The sequence below is a fragment of the Pseudophryne corroboree genome, chromosome 9 (assembly GCF_028390025.1).
Source record: "Pseudophryne corroboree isolate aPseCor3 chromosome 9, aPseCor3.hap2, whole genome shotgun sequence".
NCBI lineage: Eukaryota > Metazoa > Chordata > Amphibia > Anura > Myobatrachidae > Pseudophryne > Pseudophryne corroboree.
In genome coordinates, this window is record NC_086452.1 from 102,951,271 (window position 1) to 102,973,533 (window position 22,263).

General features: G+C 43.6%; 1 protein-coding gene across 4 annotated transcripts in view; it reads right to left on the minus strand.

Annotated features, from left to right (window-relative positions):
- Positions 1-22,263, minus strand: part of ASTN1 (astrotactin 1) — a 689,393-nt gene that overhangs the window by 498,893 nt on the left and 168,237 nt on the right. The window lies entirely within an intron of this gene.

Genomic DNA, 22,263 nt, shown 5'->3' on the forward strand with positions numbered 1-22,263 from the left:
CAACTTTTCTCAGCAGTCATTATTACCTTTACCAGCTCCGACAGCTAAATCTATCTTGCTTCTCTCGCCTCTTACCTTCTCAATTGTCTGATGTCTCTGCTGCTCTCTCTCTTCTTATTATTGTCTTGTTAATTCTTTGTTTTATAGAACAAAAATGGAAACCAATTATTTCACCCTTTTACGCTATGACTTTTAAGCCTATGTCTAACATTGGTTATGGCACTACAAGAACACACTGGGACTCCTTTATGAAGTTCACTATGACTGAGGTACAGATCCAATTGTTTTTCTGGTGATGTCATTTGCACTGATGCACCTGGAGATGCACCAATGTGTATGGTTGGATGCGGCAGCTGTGGACAACTGAACTTCAGCAACCAATGGAAAGAGCTCGAAGGAGTAAGGATCCTGCTTGCCAGATACGGAGAAAGTGCACTGGTGTGCAGGGGGATTTTTTTTTCTTCCAGACAAAGCTATTTAACTCAATGTGGGTTCATCTCGGCCACTAGAATAAAACATACCCCCTGCGTCTGCCTGCAGCCAATGGAGGCAGCCATTTTGTTCATACATGAGTCACATTTTTAGTTCCTAATAAAAGGAATTGAATGAAAGCAACATTGATGATAATGCAGTGGCAGCCTCTCCATTCCCTTGCAACTAGAATTTAAACTAGGTACAATATGGCTTTCCACACTGTGTGCAATGTGACTAATTAGGGTCCAGTGCAGAGTTGAATGCAAGTCCGTTTCAGATTCGGATTGCATTTTTTAGCATGATTGCTTGTCAGTCACATCTCCACTCCACGGCTGAATGGGAATAAATAGGTAGCAACTGGGCATTGGGTTGAAGGCTTAATGAGGGTGTGTTGAGGGCATGTATACGTGTATTTGTGTCCGCAGTTCAGTAGCTTATACATCTGCCGTCTGATTGACAGTCATAGTTGTTCGTGGGGCATTTCGGGGGGTTACATAGGCAGTTCGAGGGCAGCATTGTGGTATTGGGGGGGGGGGGCAGTCCGGACAACGCATTTAGGTCTGGACCATTTACAGGGCGGGCCGTGTTACATCACACACAGCTGCTGCGACCCAAAAGATGGCGGGTAGCCGTCTGTCTTCACAGCAAGCTTACGCAGGCAGGGGGCTATCCTTATCATGTGAACATTTCGTATGTGGGGGGGGGGGGGCATGTGGGGAGGACTTGTCCTGTGCTGGGTATGCCCTTGCCCTGTGCCTGCATGCTAATTTGAAGGGTTGTAGTTGTGCAAGTTTTTGCACAACTACAACCCATGCTGAATTAGGGCAGTACGGATGGTGTAATGGTTAGCATTACTGCCTCACAGCACTGAGGTCATGGGTTCAATTCCCACCATGGCTCTAACTGTGCAGAGTTTTTATATTCTCCCCGTACTTGCGTTGGTTTCCTCCAGGTACTCCGGTTTCCTCCCACAATCCAAAAATATACTGGTAGGTCAATTGGATCTCAACAAAAAAAATTAACACTAGCGTGAATGTGTGTGTGTGTACTTGTGGTAGGGAATATAGATTATAAGCTCCACTGGGGCAGGGACTGATGTGAATGGCCAAGTATTCTCTGTAAAGCGCTGCAGAATATATGTGCGCTATATAAATAACTGGTAATAAATAAATAAATAAATAAATAATAAATTAGGCCCTGTGTCTGTTGTTTAGGGAAAGTGTATTCTTAGGTTTGCATCAACATGTACACAATAATTTGTCCACTAGGGGAGCTAGTGCCAGCTAAGGCTGATACCTTTTTAAGACTGTACATAGGTGATGTTAATGTTCTGATGTCAACCTTTCTGCATATCTCCCAAATGTTAAGTTTTTGGCAGTAGTGTTAGCCCAAGAGAGGGTGATTTGGGGCGGATCAGGGCTGGGTTTGTTTGAGCTGGAGGAAGATCTTATCTTGTCCTGGCCTTCCGTGTGTAAATGTGGGAGGGACGATTAAATACTTGTTAGAACATTCAGTGTATTCAAGAGAATACTGCAAACCCTAATGCAAATTATAGATATAAGAAGTCAGTTTGCATTTCTGTAACCCACATGAAAGCACTCACTCAATAGTCAAGAGCTTTAATAAAGTCAAATACAGATAAAGTCAAATACAGTACCTTCTCCGTGACTTCTAATATCCCCATATTTTATAGAAGTGTATTATCTATTACACAAATTAGATTTATGAAACAGAACAGTTAATTTAATTCAAATGAATAAACATTAAGAAGAGAAATGAACTTCCATTTACAGAGCAATTTCTTGGTGTTCTAAGCATTTACAGAAAAAAACAACTAAAGAAAGAAAAGAAAAAATTAACCCGCCATGGAGCAGTGTACAATATATTATTTTAGAGAAATGTATTTGATTGCAAACTTATGGAACAAAGTTTAAGCATATGTGCCTAAATGTGGACAAAGTATACGATTCGGAGTAACAAAAAATGTAAATCTAAATAAAACAGTGATGAGTACAGCGTGAAGGACAATCAGAAATAGATTTACTTTCCTCTAGCACCTGATGGACAGTCTGGTTTGACAGACTAAAACTGATTGAGTTCCCCCTGGGGATGGCTCCCTATCACTGCCGAGCTGTTTGCTGGGAAGTTAAGCAAGTCTCTGATTTAATTAAAAGTCACATTGACAGACAGCATGAAAAAAAAAAGAACACAGGCGAGAGAAACACAACACCATCTCAGAGATGTGTCCACCATCTGTGTGCAGAGGAGCCAGTATACAGGCGTTATATGCTTCCACCATCTGTGTGCAGAGGAGCCAGTATACAGGCGTTATATGCTTCCACCATATGTGTGCAGAAGAGACAGTAAACAGGCGTTATATGCTTCCACCATCTGTGTGCAGAGGAGCCAGTATACAGGCATTATATGCTTCCACCATCTGTGTGCAGAGGAGCCAGTATACAGGCGTTATATGCTTCCACCATCTGTGTGCAGAGGAGCCAGTATACAGGCATTATATGCTTCCACGATATGTGTGCAGAGGAGCCAGTATACAGGCGTTATATGCTTCCACCATCTGTGTGCAGAGGAGCCCGTATACAGGCGTTATATGCTTCCACCATCTGTGTGCAGAGGAGCCAGTATACAGGCGTTATATGCTTCCACCATATGTGTGCAGAGGAGCCAGTATACAGGTGTTATATGCTTCCACCATCTGTGTGCAGAGGAGCCAGTATACAGGCGTTATATGCTTCCACCATCTGTGTGCAGAGGAGTCAGTATACAGGCGTCATATGCTTCCACCATATGTGTGCAGAGGAGCCAGTATACAGGCGTTATATGCTTCCACCATCTGTGTGCAGAGGAGCCAGTATACAGGCATTATATGCTTTCACCATATGTGTGCAGAGGAGCCAGTATACAGGCGTTATATGCTTCCACCATCTGTGTGCAGAGGAGCCAGTATACAGGCGTTATCTGCTTCCACCATATGTGTGCAGAGGAGCCAGTATACAGGCATTATATGCTTCCACCATATGTGTGCAGAGGAGCCAGTATACAGGCGTAATATGCTTCCACCATCTGTGTGCAGAGGAGCCCGTATACAGGCGTTATATGCTTCCACCATCTGTGTGCAGAGGAGCCAGTATACAGGCGTTATATGCTTCCACCATATGTGTGCAGAGGAGCCAGTATACAGGTGTTATATGCTTCCACCATCTGTGTGCAGAGGAGCCAGTATACAGGCGTTATATGCTTCCACCATCTGTGTGCAGAGGAGTCAGTATACAGGCGTTATATGCTTCCACCATATGTGTGCAGAGGAGCCAGTATACAGGCGTTATATGCTGCCACCATATGTGTGCAGAGGAGCCAGTATACAGGCGTTATATGCTTCCACCATCTGTGTGCAGAGGAGCCAGTATACAGGCATTATATGCTTCCACCATATGTGTGCAGAGGAGCCAGTATACAGGCGTTATATGCTTCCACCATCTGTGTGCAGAGGAGCCAGTATACAGGCGTTATCTGCTTCCACCATATGTGTGCAGAGGAGCCAGTATACAGGCATTATATGCTCCCACCATATGTGAGCAGAGGAGCCAGTATACAGGCGTTATATGCTTCCACCATCTGTGTGCAGAGGAGTCAGTATACAGGCGTTATATGCTTCCTCCATCTGTGTGCAGAAGAGCCAGTATACAGACGTTACATGCTTCCACCATATGTGTGCAGAGGAGCCAGTATACAGGCGTTATATGCTTCCACCATCTGTGTGCAGAGGAGCCAGTATACAGGCGTTATATGCTTCCACCATATGTGTGCAGAGGAGCCAGTATACAGGCGTTATATGCTTCCACCATCTGTGTGCAGAGGAGCCAGTATACAGGCGTTATATGCTTCCACCAACTGTGTGCAGAGGAGCCAGTATACAGGCGTTATATGCTTCCGCCATATGTGTGCAGAGGAGCCAGTATACAGGCGTTATATGCTGCCACCATATGTGTGCAGAGGAGCCAGTATACAGGCGTTATATGCTTCCACCATCTGTGTGCAGAGGAGCCAGTATACATGCATTATATGCTTCCACCATATGTGTGCAGAGGAGCCAGTATACAGGCGTTATATGCTTCCACCATATGTGAGCAGAGGAGCCAGTATACAGGCGTTATATGCTTCCACCATCTGTGTGCAGAGGAGTCAGTATACAGGCATTATATGCTTCCTCCATCTGTGTGCAGAAGAGCCAGTATACAGATGTTATATGCTTCCACTATCTGTGTGCAGAGGAGCCAGTATACAGACGTTATATGCTTCCACTATCTGTGTGCAGGGGAGCCAGTATACACACATTATATGCTTCCACCGTCTGTGTGCAGAGGAGCCAGTATACAGGCGTTATATGCTTCCACCATCTGTGTGCAGAGGAGCCCGTATACAGACGTTATATGCTTCCACCATCTGTGTGCAGGGGAGCCAGTATACACACATTATATACTTCCACCATCTGTGTGCAGAGGAGCCCGTATACAGACGTTATATGCTTCCACCATCTATGTGCAGAGGAGCAAGTATACAGGCGTTATATGCTTCCACCATATGTGTGCAGAGGAGCCAGTATACAGGCATTATATGCTTCCACCATATGTGAGCAGAGGAGCCAGTATACAGGCGTTATATGCTTCCACCATCTGTGTGCAGATGAGTCAGTATACAGGCGTTATATGCTTCCTCCATCTGTGTGCAGAAGAGCCAGTATACAGGCGTTATATGCTGCCACCATCTGTGCGCAGAGGAGCCCGTATACAGACGTTATATGCTTCCACCATCTGTGTGCAGGGGAGCCAGTATACACACATTATATGCTTCCACCATCTGTGTGCAGAGGAGCCCGTATACAGACATTATATGCTTCCACCATCTATGTGCAGAGGAGCCAGTATACAGGCGTTATATGCTTCCACCATCTGTGTGCAGAGGAGTCAGTATACAGGCGTTATATGCCTCCACCATCTGTGTGCAGAAGAGCCCGTATACAGACGTTGTATGCTTCCACCATCTGTGTGCAGGGGAGCCAGTATACAGGCGTTATATGCTTCCACCATCTGTGTGCAGGGGAGCCAGTATACAGGCGTTATATGCTTCCACCATCTGTGTGCAGGGGAGCCAGTATACAGGCGTTATATGCTTCCACCATCTGTGTGCAGAGGAGCCCGTATACAGACGTTATATGCTTCCACCATCTATGTGCAGAGGAGCCAGTATACAGGCGTTATATGCTTCCACCATCTGTGTGCAGAGGAGCCCGTATACAGACGTTATATGCTTCCACCATCTGTGTGCTGAGGAGCCAGTATACAGGCGTTATAGAAAAACTATGTGATTTTGTTACTACACTGGAAAAAACACTCCATACTGTAGGAAATATTGCGCTGAGTGAAAAATCGACAAGAAATTAAGCTACTGTTATTAAACAATTTACTAAAGAGTGATAGCAACTGTGATTAGGAAAACTGCTAAGGCAGCACTACAACTCACACCCAGGGCCAGCTCTACCATTAGGCAGCTTTTGGCGGCTGCATTTACATGAAGCATTTTCACCTAATGTATAGATGTAAAGACCTGTTTTTATTTTTAACAAGTATTTCAGTATTCTTCTGTTATATTCATTTCTGGCAGAAGTGGGGCTGGAAGCTCAAACTTTTAATGACTAAAGAATCTTCTGTCAATGCGATAAGCGAAGTCTATTCTATTACTGTAGAATAATAAACTGCCCACAAAATGATTGTACTTAGAAATTAGATGACTACACATACAAGACTGTCTCCCATGCTCCTCCAGTGCTCTGAACTCACTCCCTCACTCTAACAGTCAGTCTGTCAAATTAGCCAATAAAACACACTTCTTAATAAACATCTCTTATCCCTTCTCATACATTGCAACTGTGTCCAGTCACCCACTCTCTAATCCTCCTGGAAACACCCCTTCCTCTTATACCGTAGTGCCCACTTACCTCGTTCTCTCCTTATTTCATTATTTTTATCACCAGTGTGCCTTCTTCCTCTTTCCTCTGTCTCTCTCCAGCAACTTTGGTTCTGTCTCTCTGCCCACTTATTTGGTACAGGTTCACTTATTACCCCTCCCCATCAAAGCAACTTACTGTATCACTATTTGCATTTAATATCCAATCATTGACCTTATCCATCATTCCATTCCTCCATACTCCATCTTGCCTTTAATTGTGTCATTAAGGTAAATTTACTAATGTTCAATTTTGGATTGGATTTTATGGTTGATTTCAATCGACTGAAGTCAAATCATACAAACTTCTAAATCACTCATCAAATCCCTCCTTCACTAATATTCGATTTCGCATTTGATTTTGTTTGATTTTGAATAGTGATTTTGTGTTTGGTTTAGGACATCCCTTTCAAATCACCTATAAAATGACCTATACAATTGAATGCAAACTTCCTAATTTATTCCTATTGGTCAAAATATGTCACATGCAACAAGCTGCTGTGATTCCTCTAATTTTGGTTTGTATACATCCCCGTTCTATGCATGTACAGAATAGGAGCCTTCATTATCGCACACATAGGCTCATTCATGTGCGTTCCCATCTGAGCCATAGTGCATACACACAGCAACTGATTTACAATTGCGGAAGCATCAAGGAATTACTCGCAAAGTGAGTGGCAGGAAGACAGTATTTGGATTTGGGAAAAGGGAGTGGTCGGATAAGGGAGTGACCCCCATAAGCAATATTTTTTAGGGGTCTGGCAATCTGCTCTGGAGACCCCACTTTGCAGTTCTGAGTATGTGCAGGGGCAGTACATGTGTAATAAAGTCCTGTTTCACGTCTGGATGAATGAGCCATTAATTACTACATTAAAAAATCAGGACCATGGACAGATCCATGAGATTTTCACTATTTACCAGCTTCAATTTCTGTATTAATTGATTGTAGTATCCAATATATAATGCCTTGCTAAAATCTAAACAGGATATCCACTGATCCACCCTGATCTGTCACTTAAGTTGCCAAGTCAATAAAACCTACTATATTTGTTTGGCATGATCTCCCAGCCACAAATCCATGCTGCCTAGGGCCATGCAATGTGTGTGACTTTTAGTGGTCAACAATATTTTTTTGTGTGATACCCTCAACTTCCCTTCTAATGATGTGATACTCACAGGCCTATAGTTATTGTATTCTTGCCCACTTTATTATTGTGTAGAGAAGTTGTATTTGCCAGTCTTCAAACATGCGGAATTATACCTGTTATCAATGATTGCTTATAAAGTTTGGTTAATGAAGCTGCAAGCACTAATCTTACTCCTTTGACTACTCTTGGATATATGCCATTTGAACATATTGTCCTCTTTTCACTTTGAGAGTTCATTTGACACCTCTTTTTTAGTAAATATGTTTGTATCTGCAATTCAGTTGCGTATATATTTCCCTTCTAGTATAAGTGACTAATTGATTTTTTTTATATTACTAAATAAATATCTATATCTATACTTTTCCATATCCTGCAGTGACCCAAACTCTATATGGAGGGTTGTGACAATTAAGGGGTGACTGAGACATTATGAGTGTTGCAATATCTTACATTATCCTGATAATCCTACTAGACAAAGGATAGACCTGAATACAGATTGCATAATTGCACAATAAACAGATAGCATACACTATAATGCTCTAACCCGTGGGGGTGGATTAAAAGATCAACAGTATAAAGACAGTCAATAGGTCAACACCAGATGGTCGACAGTCAGTATGTTCACAGGGCCAAAAGTTCAACAGTTAAATGGTCGACATGGACTTAGGCAGGGATTGACAGGGGTCCTGGCATGTGCACACGTGTGTCAAGGCGCGCATGAAAGGGGGCACATGGACACTACGCATGGGGGAGTGCCACAACTCGGGGGGGGGGGGGGGCGGACTCAGAGCATGCCTCCGTTTTCATGGAGATGGTCAGGATGGGGGAGTGATCAGACCACAAAGCCGGCTCTATGTATCACAGGACCAGCCCATTAGCCCATCAGCCATTCTGGCATTTGCCAGAAGTGCCAGATGGGCAGTCCGGCCCTGGATTTAGGTCAACAGGGAGAAAATTTGGACCTGCAAATGGTCAACACAGAAAAATGCTAAATTTTTATTGTTAATTTAACCCTAATCCTAAACCTCCCCCGGTGCCTAACATTAACCATTACTTTCCATAGCCTAACCCTAACCATCCCCCAAATGCCTCACCCTAAAAGTAATGAAAAAATGTGTCAACCTTTTATGTGTCAATCAATTGCATGTCAACTTTGGAACCTGTTGACAGTTGACCATGTTGACCATTTATCTGTTGACCTTTTGATCCTGTTGACCTTTGGAATATCATTTGATGTTGACCTATTGACTGTCTATTTACTGTCTATCTTCCATCCAGATACCCTAAGCCACACATGCCCACAATAGCAATAGTACAGCCCAATACACTTAATATTCCTATTTACTAAAAGTTGATTTTGGTCGGTTGTTGATCAATTTTGTGTTTAAGGGTATAAATCACACATTTAGTAACAGATGACTTTTGACATTGTTTAAAAAAACAAGTAAAAAAAACATCAATTAGTAAATATGGAATTTAGACCCTGAAAAACATAATCGACCAAGCATCGACCCGGATCGATTTTTATTAAATATACCCCCAAATGTGTCACCTTTACCATTTGGATCTCATTTACATGAGCTTTACCAGGAGAATGGAAGCTTGTTTTTTCATGTGCGAAAATAAGTAGGGATCATAGTGGGTAAACCCTGTGCACTCAGCTAGTAATAGATCTCTACACCCTGATCCTCCCATCACAAATGCTACTTTTTGCATCCTCACAGATGCTGCCAATTACAATTGCATACAAAAATTTGCGGCATGATGTCGCAAAAACAGCCTTTTCTTGTATATTTCCACAGTGGGACACTGATATCATTATGCACTGGCTGAACTGGACTTTTCTTATAAGGTAAGTAATGCTTAGCAAGTAAAGGCAAGTTTACATTAATCCACACAGCCGAACAGCTGTTATGGTACCCACCTCAAGAAAAACGAATGGCAAACTTTCCAAAGCACTGGATTGTTTTCTTAAAAGATTATGGCATTTTCCCTTGAAAAGCCTATCTTTTCATTTCGCATACACTAGTGAAGAAGTTCCAAATGTTTTGCAGCTGCAAACTAGACATATAATTACTAGTGTACAATTAGTTATAGTAGGCTTACTATTGTTGTCAGAATTGTAGCTTTTGTGCTCTACCAGAACTATGGAGTTGGTGCGAACACCACGTGAAATATGAAAGAAGCTCTGCTTGGTTGACAGTAAACATCTTCATCTTTAAGGTAAACTTCTCTGTACACAAAGAGACGTAATTATCATAATTCCTAAAATGGCAAAGAAAATCTTTATGTGCAAGAACATTGTGTTTGACTTATGATTTTATAAAACAAGGACAGACGCGGCTCTCTTTTCAGAAGCACAGTCACAGATGACAGCATTTATATACTATTCCGATGGGAACATTTTTGCGACTGTACAGCATATCATTAGGGTTTGGACACATAGTTGTCTTAAATGGAACCAGAGGTACATTGCTCTCTACAAATGATGTATTTCGGCTTGAACTGATGTTGAACTATAAGGAATATTGATGCCTATGTGTAATGCAAAGTCTACACTTTACTATTTTAAAAGCATCACAGACTAAAAAAGAAAAAAAGAGTAATCAGGGCTTATGTTCTGCCATCTTTTTAAAAAAACTAACTGGGTATAGAATTGCTTGGCACCTACAAAAAGCCTGGGCCCAAGTACTTAGTACCCACCAGGGCCGGATTAAGTCTTGGGGAGGACCCAGTGCACTATATATATATATATATATATATATATATAGTGCAGTGTTTCCCCACATAAAGTGGAAAAGGATAGCACTCTCCAGACTTGAGTTATCAATTTAAACACCATAAATGATTTATTGAAAATACACGGTTCCAATTCAGTTTTTGTAAAAAAAAATGGAAAGGGCTCACCAACGTTTCGGTCCTGGACTGGGACCTTTCTCAAGGTAATTGCCAGTAAGTTAAACAGTCAAGGTCAGCATTGGCAACAATCGACAATGTATAGCAGGAACACCATCATTTATGGTGTTTAAATTGATAACTCAAGTCTGGAGAGTGCTATCCTTTTCCACTTTATGTGGGGAAACACTGCACTGTACTATGGGTCCGATTCCATGAATGGAGTCGGGCTTTGAATTGGCACCCCAGCCACTACCTATGTTGGGTGAGAGTGTGGGACATTCCCTATATATATATATATATATATATATATAGGTGCCCGACGTTAGCATTGAGGCAAGATTTATGCAGAAACAGAGGTCATAGTGTTAGTGGCAGTGTGAGTGCTGTGTGCATGTGAGTGGGTTGGTTGTGCAGTAGTGTTCAGAATATGTGTAAGGAGCATTATGTGTGTCATGTAGAAATGCATTAATAATGTGCAACATATGTGTAAGGGGCACTATGTGTGTCATTATGTGTATAAGAGCATTAATAATGTGCGGCATATGTGTAACAGGGTACTACTGTATGTGTGTCATTATGTGTATAGGGGCACTAATTATGTGCAGCAAATGTGTAGGGGGCACTATGTGTGTCATTGTGTGTATAAAGGCATTAATAATGTGTGGCATATGTGTAAGGGACATTATGTGTATAAGGGCATTAATAAAGGTTGTCATAATGTGTAAGGCACATTATTTTTACAAGGACATTAATAATGTGTCTCATATGTGTAAGGGGCATTACTGTGTGGAATTATGTGAATAAATGCATTACTAATGTGTGGCATTATGTATATAAGGTGCTCTGCCCTGTGGCGTTGCGTATAGAAAGGGCACTACTGTGTCGTCTAATATGAATAAAGAGCAATAGAGTGTGGTGTAATATGAATAATGAGCAATTCAGTGTGATGTAATGTGAATAAGGGGCTCTACTCTGAGGAGTAACGTTTAAGGTAAAGTGATACTACTGTGGGATATAATATGAATTATGGACACTATCGCATGATCAAATGTGAATAAAGTTGCAGTACTGTGTGGCGTAATTGGAATTGGGGGTACTATTGTGTGGCCATGCCCCTTGCCAGCAAAAACACACCCTTTTTGGGCTGTGCGCCAAATGTGCAAACTGTTCCTATTTAAAATATAAGGGGTACAAACACCAAAATAAGGACTGCTATGGGTGAGGGGTGATGGTGCTGGGAAAGAGGTGCAAGGTCAGAGGCGGAACCAGCAGTGGTGCTAGGGGGCATCAGCCAATATCTTTCCTAGTGCATCATATTGGTTAGGGCCGGCTCTGCAGATAATCCTATTAAAGGTCAAGATAAATGTGGATCCATCTGTATATATAATATATATAAAAGATTCTGCATACCTCCCAACATGACCCATTCCAGAAGGGACAAAATGCTCTCTTCCTGGACTGACCACTTAATATATGATTGGTGTCTCCTGTGTTGAACTATTTAATTGATAAGAAAGGTATTTCAACAGAGGTGATTGCAATCATAAATTAAGAGGGAAGTAAAGGTAGAGAGCGTTTTATTCCTCCTGGAATGGGTCAAGCTGGGAGGTATGAATTGTGTATTTTAAATTTAAACCTATGGTGTATATTAGATTTAAACTAATAGTTTAATAATGCCTGGGTTCTGTTTATAGCTCCACCTAATTGAAAGACAAGTATTTTATAAAGTTTTCTGTAGCGAAACAATGTAGCCTTAAAATACATGTAAAAAAATAAAATCTATCATTTATCTTGCAATAATACAATAGCAGCAGCCTCTGTGCTACTTACACAGTGGGACAGGATTCAGGAGGACTCTGTGTGTGTCTCTCTCTCTAGACCCAAATGCTCTCATTAGATAATAGGTTACACGGGACCCAGAAACAAAGTGGGGAGGAGGAGAAGCTGTGTCTCTGCCTATACTGCATACTGTCCTGCTCACATTCTGGCTGTCTGGTTCTGCTGCTGCACAAAAGGTAGAGCTAGTGATATCAGTGTGCTCCGGCCATGGGGCCCCCTGGCAGAGGGGGCCCTGGTTACAGTGTGCCCTCTGCCCCCACCTTAACCTGGCTATGGTATCCTCTCCTCCCCCTCTTGGCACCCCTGGCTCTGTATGGTGGTGGGGAGGAGAGCAGGATACGCAGACATATCATGTCCATTTTTGGGGATGGCCAATGACGTCGATTGCGTTTCCTGTGATAGGAAACATGGCGCCGGACTGCCTGCTTTACGCAGTCATGCTGCGTAGGCGGCGGTCAACCTCTATTTGAGGTTCTGTGATGCGATTGCAGTTAAATTTCCACTATTGTAGAGAAGTTGAGAGGTAGACTAGTGGAGAAGTTGCCTATAGCAACCAATAAGATTCTACTTATCATTTTATCGAAAGCACTTGAGAAATGTTAACTAGAAATGAATTAGTTGCTATGGGCAACTTATCCATTCATTAGGAGGCTCGCTACATCTCTCAATAAGTTATAATAAAAAAGTCCCCTGTATAAGGATTTTCCGTGTGGATCCTGCGGTCACCTATTGGTGTAAGAGCACACAGACTGTCAGCATGATGTACTACGCCTTGGAAAGGGATATAGTAGAGATAAAGTACCAGCCAATCAGCTCCGAGCTGCCATGTTACACGCTGTGTTTAAAAGATGACAGGAACGTATTGGTTGGTATTTTATCTCCCACCACTTTATCACTCCCAAAGGCTTAGTACATCTGCCCCTAACTGAAGCCAGAAAGAACTGAGCTGCTTCCATGGCTCGGAAGCCTAAGGATGTGCGCTCTGCCTAGGTAAACAAAGGGTAGTCCCAGTCCTATAAAGGGAATCATTTGAAAAGTATGTTGCTTCCCCTAGCGACAGTTAGTGATGAGGGCCTACGGAACCAGCAGGTCTTACAGAGACACATAATGTGCCAGCTTCTCTTCCCTAGCTTGATTAGACTCTAAGAAGAAGCATCATGATGCTGTGAGTAATTACAAGCTCCAGATGTACAGTAATGTAACTTGAGTTATTGTATCAAATGATGAGGCTAATTGTTCCGCCTATGCCACTCATCAGAGCGCTCCATTCATCGGCAGCCACTCATTTCCGACAGAGGTTCGCCATAATGAAGTGCGACAAACTGACGCTTGCGGCGTGTAAATACATTACAATAAATCACGCTCAATGTGTACTGCCACATAGAGCAGTCAATGAGACAACGTAGACAGTCTGTAGAGCGCTTCTACCTGCTCTTTATTTCCTGTCATTGGAAATGAAGGTCTTGTAAGACATTATCTACTCTTCAGTGAAAATGATTAATCGCTGGCTGATTAAATCCGCTTTAATCTTGCTATAATGTAACATTATTGGAATGCCAGGTTCCGTCGCTAAGCAGTAGGGAAGTAGAACAGATGTCTTTGACATGATCAAGTATAGGAAGAGTGAACCTTTTAATAGAGCTCATTTTTAACTCTATATTCACCTTAGCAGACACACAAGCAGGTCCTCCACAGCTATATATATAATCTATATTTGAAACACTGAACAATCATAATAAACAATTAAACTTTTCCAGATGAACAGGTCTCCAGGGTCATCCTTTCAGGTTATAACAATGAGAACACAACAGTATTTATTAACATTAATTTATATAGTGATAGTGTACTCCATCATGCTTTACAATTATAATGGAGAAACTAAATATGGGAGGATTAAAAGGTAATGACAAATGACATAGTAGATAGAAATCATGGGAATACAGAAAGGTACAGAATAATGAGGTCATGCGGTCCACGGGATCCGTTCTCTAGGTCGACAGTAACTAGGTCGACACTATCTAGGTTGACCACTATTGGTCGACAGTTACTAGGTCGACTGGGTTTCTAGGTCGACAGGGTCTCTAGGTCGACATGTTCTGGGTCGACAGGTCAAAAGGTCGACATGAGTTTTTCACGAATTTTTTTCTTTTTTTTTAACCTTTTCTTACTTAACGATCCACGTGGACTACAGTTGGGAACAGTAACCTGTGCCAAGCGCAGCGGTAGTGGAGCGAGGCACCTTGCCCGAAACATGGCGAGCGAAGCGAGCCATGCGAGGGGACACGGTGCACTAATTGGGGTTCCCGGTCACTCTACGAAGAAAACGACACCAAAAAAACATTAAAAACTCATGTCGACCTTTTGACCTGTCGACCTAGACCCTGTCGACCTGGAGACCCTGTCGACCTAGTTACTGTCGACCAATAGTGGTCGACCTAGACACTGTTGACCTAGTTACTATCTACCTTCCATACCACACCCGCAGTCCACATGTATATTCACTGTATATTTGGATCAAAGCTATACACTAATAGCAAAAAGAAAATACACCACCTGCACTTGAATACATATCTTCATCAATAGGGAATTGGAATACTCTTAGAACTTATTATGACTGCAGGAAGAAACACAATGTGAATCGCTGTTGCAATTAGACATAAACTATACAGTAAGGAGCCATCAAACAGTCTTATATTTAAGGGTGTACACACTCACTTTCCAGGACTTTAAAGGTGTCTGGTCTCTAGATCTACACTAAAAAGTCTACAAGCAATAGATCAACCACTAATGGTCAACATGCATTAGGTCGACAAGGTCAAAAGGTGAACATGACAATGGTCGACACACATAGGGTCGACACGCGTTGGGGTTTTTTTCTTCATTTTTTTCAGTGTTTCATACTTTACCATCCACTTGGACTACAATGGGGAATAGTAACCAGTGCCGAACGCATCGGTAGCGGAGCGAGGCAGCTTGCCTGAAGCATGGTGAGCGAAGAAAAGTGAACCCCCCCCCCAATTGTGTCTATCTTGTTTATGTTGACCATTTCCATGTTGACCTTTTGACTCTGTTGACCTAACGTATGTCGATCATTAGTGGTCGACTTATTGACTGTAGACCTTTTTAGTATAGATCTAATAATCCACACCCAGAGGAGGATGTAATATCGCTCAAGTTCGGTAGCTGTGTGGGATGCCGGCCAATATTTTTTTTAAAGGGGCAATCACTTACGGTATAATGCAAACCAAGCCTTGTAAGTGATTGCCCCTTTAAAAAAACATCTGAGTTCGGCCGGCATCCCGCATGGCTGCCGAACTCGAGCGGCATTACATCCTCCCCACATTTTAAATATTCTATGGATGGTCACAGAGCCGGCCCTAGGCATAAGCAAACTAGGCAAATGCCAATGGCGGGGGTAGCCAACCCTGGTCCACAAGAGCTATCAACAGTTCACGTTTTCCAGGTCTCCTCACAGAATCACAAGTGATTCGCAGTTAGTAATGACTACACCTGTGCACCTGCTAGGTGAGCTGGAAAACGTGAACCGTTGATAGCTCTCGAGGACCAGGGTTGGCTACCACTGGCCTAGGGCATCTGGAATGCCTAGGGGCACAAGCAGATTCTGCTAATTAAAATTATATGCGGCATGCCTATATTCTGTGTGTGACTGTGGCTGTATCTGCATACAAAGTGCAAGATTACAGTGTATTCCTGGAAGTCACTGTAATGTACAGTGGCATTTCGTATGCAGATACAGCCACAGTCGCACACAGAATATAGGCATGCTACATATCATTTTAATCAGAAGAAGATGCTTGTGCATCCTAGTTACTGTACATAGAAAATAATATGCATATTCTAAAAAAAGTGCCCAAAATTAGCAGAGCTGGATGGGAGCTGCTTGGCATATTGAGTCAAGATGTATGAGGACACATCTGTATCCAAGCAGAGGCAGAGGTCCCAATGTTAGCGGTCGTGTGAGTGCTGTGTGTGAGTAGGTTCATTGTGCAATAGTGTTGGGCATATTTGTAAGGGGCATTATGTGTGTCACGTGTATAAATTTATTAATAATGTGCAACATATCTGTAAGGGGCATTATGTGTGTCATTATGTGTATAAGGGCATTAATAATATGCAGCATATGTGTAAGGGACATTATGTGTATAAGGGCATTAAAAAAGGTTTGCATAATGTGTAACTGCATTATGTTTATAAGGACATTAACAATGTGTGTCATATGTGTAAGGGGCATTACTGTGTAGTATTATGTGTATAAAGGCATTACTAATGTGTGCCATTGTGTGTCAAAGGTGCTATACTGTGTGGTGTAATGTATAGAAAGGACACTACTTTGTGGTCCTATGTAAATAAAGAGCAATATGGTGTGGTGTAATGTGAATAAGGAGTAATGCAGTGTGATGTAACGTGAATAAGCAGCTCTACTGTGATTAGTAATGTAAATAAGGTAAAGTGGTACTACTGTGTGATGTAATGTGAAGAAGCAGGGCCGGCTCCAGGCATGTTCCAATAGAGCGGCCGAACCGGGCACCGCACTTTATGGGCGCCGCTAGCTCTGGCCGCCATATTGGAGCCTGGAGCCGTCACTACAGCTGCAGTCCGCTCCCCTCCCCTCCCTGCTAACTGGCGCCGGCCCATGAGCCAACCAGAGCTCGCGGTCCGGCAGCTGAGGCTGATTGGCTGCCGGACCGCGAGCTTTGATTGGCTTGCAGACCGGCGCCTAACTGAACCTGTACACCGCCGCGGCCGCCGGAGGTTGAGGGCTCCTAGGAGAGGCGCACGCTGCACTCTCCTTCCGCCCTCAGCCAAAGAACAGCAACCTCAGCAACAGACGCGCTGACCGGTGAGCTGCACGGGAGCAGGTGAGGGAGGGAGGGGGGGGATATCTGGCACCGGGGACATGTCTGGCACTGGGGCCTGGGGGCATGGGACATGTGTATCTGGCATTGGGGGCATATCTGCACTGTGGGGGCACTTATGTATCTGGCACTGTGGGGGCACTTATGTATCTGGCACTGTGGGGGCATATCTGCACTGTGGGGGCACTTATGTATCTGGCACTGTGGAGGCATATCTGCACTGTGGGGGCATTTATGTATCTGGCACTGTGGGGGCATATCTGCACTGTGGGGGCATTTATGCATCTTGCACTGTGGGGGCATTTATGCATCTGGCACTGTGGGGGCATTTATGCATCTGGCACTGTGGGGGCATATCTGCACTGTTGGGGCATTTATGCATCTGGCACTGTGGGGGCACTTATGTATCTGGCACTGTGGGGGCATTTATGTATCTGGCACTGAGGAGGCATATCTGTACTGTGGGGGCATTTATGTATTTGGCACTGTGGGGGCATTTATGTATCTGGCACTGTGGGGGCATATCTGCACTGTGGGGGCATTTATCTGGCACTGTGGGGGCATATCTGGCACTGTGGAGGCATATCTGGCACTGTGGGGGCATATCTGGCACTGTAAGGGCATTTCTGTATCTGGCACTGTAGGGGCATTTATGTATCTGGAACTGTGGGGACATCAAATGGAGGAATAATAAGACTTAAGACAGAGAGTGGGCATTTGGTGGAGGGAGACAAGGCAATAGCAGATCACCTAAATAATTATTTTTGCTCAGTATTTACTACAGAAGAAGGGATGGGGCCACAGTTAAATTGCAAGGACATTCATAAAAATAAGGTAGATGAAAATACATTTACAGAGGAGAAGGTCCTAACAGAACTTTCAAAACTAAAAGTGGATAAATCAATGGGACCAGATGGGATACACCCAAGGATACTCAAAGAGCTAAAAGATGTCCTGGTTACACCTTTAACAGAATTATTTAACCAGTCACTAAATACAGGTGATATTCCAGAGGACTGGAAAAGAGCAAATGTAGTTCCACTGCACAAAAGTGGAAGCAAGGAAGAAGCAAGTAACTACAGACCAGTAAGCCTTACATCAGTAGTAGGGAAAGTAATGGAAAAACTATTAAAAGAAAGAGTAGTGGAATATCTTAAATCAAACAACTTACAGGATCCAAAACAGCATGGATTTACTGGTGGGAGATCATGCCAAACAAATCTTATTGACTTTTTTGACTCTGTGATGAAAATAATAGATCAAGGGGGAGCTGTAGATGTAGCATATCTAGACTTTAGTAAGGCATTTGACACTGTCCCACATCACAGACTGCTAAATAAACTTGAAAGCCTGGGGGTGGATTATAAATTAGTGAAATGGATAAGAACCTGGTTGCAGGATAGGAAACAGACAGTTGTAGTTAATGGAGTGCAATCTATGGAGGGAAATGTTACCAGTGGAGTACCCCAGGGATCTGTACTTGGTCCAGTTCTCTTTAATATCTTTGTTGGTGACATTGCAGATGGTATTGAAGGGAAGATATGCCTTTTTGCAGATGATACAAAGATATGCAACAGGGTAGACACACCGGGAGGGGTCAAACAAATGATTGATGACCTAGGTAGGCTTGAGAAATGGTCAAGAACGTGGCAACTACAGTTTAATGCTAAAAAATGCAAAATCATGCACTTGGGTCTCAAAAACCCAAAGGCTAAGTATAGTATCAAGGGTACTATAATGGAAACTACTGAGGAGGAAAGAGATTTAGGAGTCACTATTTCAAGTGACTTGAAGGCAGGAAAGCAATGCAACAAAGCAATGAGAAAGGCAAGTCAGATGCTTGGTTGCATAGGGAGAGGAATCAGTAGCAGGAAAAAAGAAGTGATAATGCCACTGTATAGGTCATTGGTAAGGCCCCATCTGGAATACTGTGTCCAGTTCTGGAGACCCTATCTCCAGAAGGATATAAATACATTAGAGAGTGTACAAAGAAGGGCAACTAAAATGGTGCATGGCCTACATCACAAAACTTACCCGGAAAGGCTAAAAGATCTTAACATGTATAGTTTGGAGGAGAGAAGGGAAAGGGGAGACATGATAGAAACTTTCAAATATATAAAGGGTCTTAACAAAGTTCAGGAGGGAAACATTCTTCAAAGGAAAAGAAGTATTAGAACTCGAGGGCATACATTGAGACTGGAGGGGGGGAGGTTCAGGGGAAATTTAAGGAAAAATTACTTCACAGAAAGGGTAGTGGATAAGTGGAATAGCCTCCCATCAGAGGTGGTAGAGGCTAAGACTGTAGGGCAATTTAAACATGCTTGGGACAGGCATATGAATATCCTTACAAAGAATCAAGATTAAAAAAGGGTTGAGATTGCCTAAAGGATAAAATAAAAAAGGGGCAGACTAGATGGGCCAAGTGGTTCTTATCTGCCGTCAAATTCTATGTTTCTATGTTTCTATGTCTATCTGGCACTGTGGGGGCATTTATGTATCTGGCACTGTGGGGGCATATCTGCACTGTGGGGGCATTTATGCATCCTGCACTGTGGGGGCATTTATGCATCTGGCACTGTGGGAGCATTTATGCATCTGGCACTGTGGGGGCATATCTGCACTGTGGGGGCATTTATGCATCTGGCACTGTGGGGGCACTTATGTATCTGGCACTGTGGGGGCATTTATGTATCTGGCACTGAGGAGGCATATCTGTACTGTGGGGGCATTTATGTATTTGGCACTGTGGGGGCATTTATGTATCTGGCACTGTGGGGGCATATCTGCACTGTGGGGGCATTTATCTGGCACTGTGGGGGCATATCTGGCACTGTGGAGGCATATCTGGCACTGTGGGGGCATATCTGGCACTGTAAGGGCATTTCTGTATCTGGCACTGTAGGGGCATTTATGTATCTGGAACTGTGGGGACATCTGGCACTGTGGGGGCATTTATGTATCTGGCACTGTGGGGGCATATCTGCACTGTGGGGGCATTTATGCATCTTGCACTGTGGGGGCATTTATGCATCTGGCACTGTGGGAGCATTTATGCATCTGGCACTGTGGGGGCATATCTGCACTGTGGGGGCATTTATGCATCTGGCACTGTGGGGGCACTTATGTATCTGGCACTGTGGGGGCATATCTGCACTGTGGGGGCACTTATGTATCTGGCACTGTGGGGGCATTTATGTATCTGGTACTGAGGAGGCATATCTGCACTGTTGGGGCATTTATGTATCTGGCACTGTGGGGGAATTTATGTATCTGGCACTGTGGGGGCATTTATCTGGCACTGTGGGGGCGTATCTGGCACTGTGGGGGCATTTCTGTATCTGGCACTGTAGGGGCATTTATGTATCTGGAACTGTGGGGACATCTGGCACTGTGGGGGCATTTATGTATCTGGCACTGTGGGGGCATTTATGTATCTGGCACTGTGGGGGCATTTATGTATCTGGCACTGCTGGGGGGCATGTCATGTGTAGCTGGCACGGCTGGGGAGCATATCATGTAGTGTTCCCGCTAGGCGTCTGTGGCTAGGCAATGAGTCTCAGTGCTCTGCCTGGCGCAAAGTGTCTAACGTGCTCTGCCTGGCGCAAAGTGTCTAACGTGCTCTGCCTGGCGCAAAGTGTCTAACGTGCTCTGCCTGGCGCAAAGTGTCTAACGTGCTCTGCCTGGCGCAAAGTGTCTAACGTGCTCTGCCTGGCGCAAAGTGTCTAACGTGCTCTGCTTGGCGCAAAGTGTCTAATGTGCTCTGCCTGGCGCAAAGTGTCTAACGTGCTATGCCTGGCGCAAAGTGTCTAAGAGGTTCTACCTGGTGCAGTGTGTATTAACTGCACTACTGTGTGGTGTAATTCGAATTGCCACTATTATGTGGCCACGCACCTTTCCCACGAAGCAACGCCCCTAAATTTTTGCTGCGCGCCTTTGGTGCGCACTGTCCATGCTTTACCGTGTAGGTAGATGAGCATCAAGCATTACAGTATGTACATCATTTTGCCCTCCCTGTGATCAGCACCCTGCCCTAAAAAGTGAACACTATCATGTGTAGCTGGCACTGCTGGGGGGTATATTGTGTGTAGCTGGCACTGCTGGGGGGCATGTCATGTCTATCTGGCACTGCTGGGGGGTATATTGTGTGTAGCTGGCACTGCTGGGGGGCATGTCATGTCTATCTGGCACTGCACATTATGTGTATCTGACACTATACTGTAGACATTGTGTGTAAGGAACCCTACTGTGGCTGTTATGTGTAAGGCTGCTAATTGTGTGCTTAGAGGGGGTGTGAAAATATATTATTTATAGTCTAATAATATAAAGTTATGAGGCCACGCCCACTTTTCCAGAGGCCATGCCCACTTTTCCTGGAGCGCGCGCGCCTTCGACGCGCGCATATGGGGGGAGGGGGGGGGGGGCGCTTTTACATGTTCTCGCTCAGGGTACTAGTAGGCCTGGAGCCGGCCCTGTGAAGAAGGGACACTATAGCATGATATAATATAAATAAAGTTGCAATACTGTGTGGCGTAATTTGAATTGGGAGTACTATTGTGTGGCCATGCCCTGAGGCCAAAAGAATACGCCCCTTTTTGGGCTGTGTGCTGAATGTGCGCACTGTTTCTATTTAAAATATAGGGGGTAGGAGCACCAAAATGAGGACTGCTATGACTTAGAGGTGATGGTGATGGTGATGGGAAAGGGGTGCAGAGTCAGAGGCGGAACTAGCAATGGTGCTAGGGGCACCAGACAAAATCTTGCCTAGGGCATCATATTGATTAGGGCCTGCTCTGGACGGTCATGTCACAAGGGATCAAAACTTTCTTCACTAAAACTCAAGATATCTACTTTCAGATGTGGTCCAGTAATCTACGTTGCAGTTATGTTATAGTGTCTACTGTATTTTATTATTAGTTCATTACTAATGTAAGTTATATCAAGCTAATAATTATTATGCTGTATTGTGTTCTCTAGCATTATTATTCTTATAACAAGTTCCTTATTAT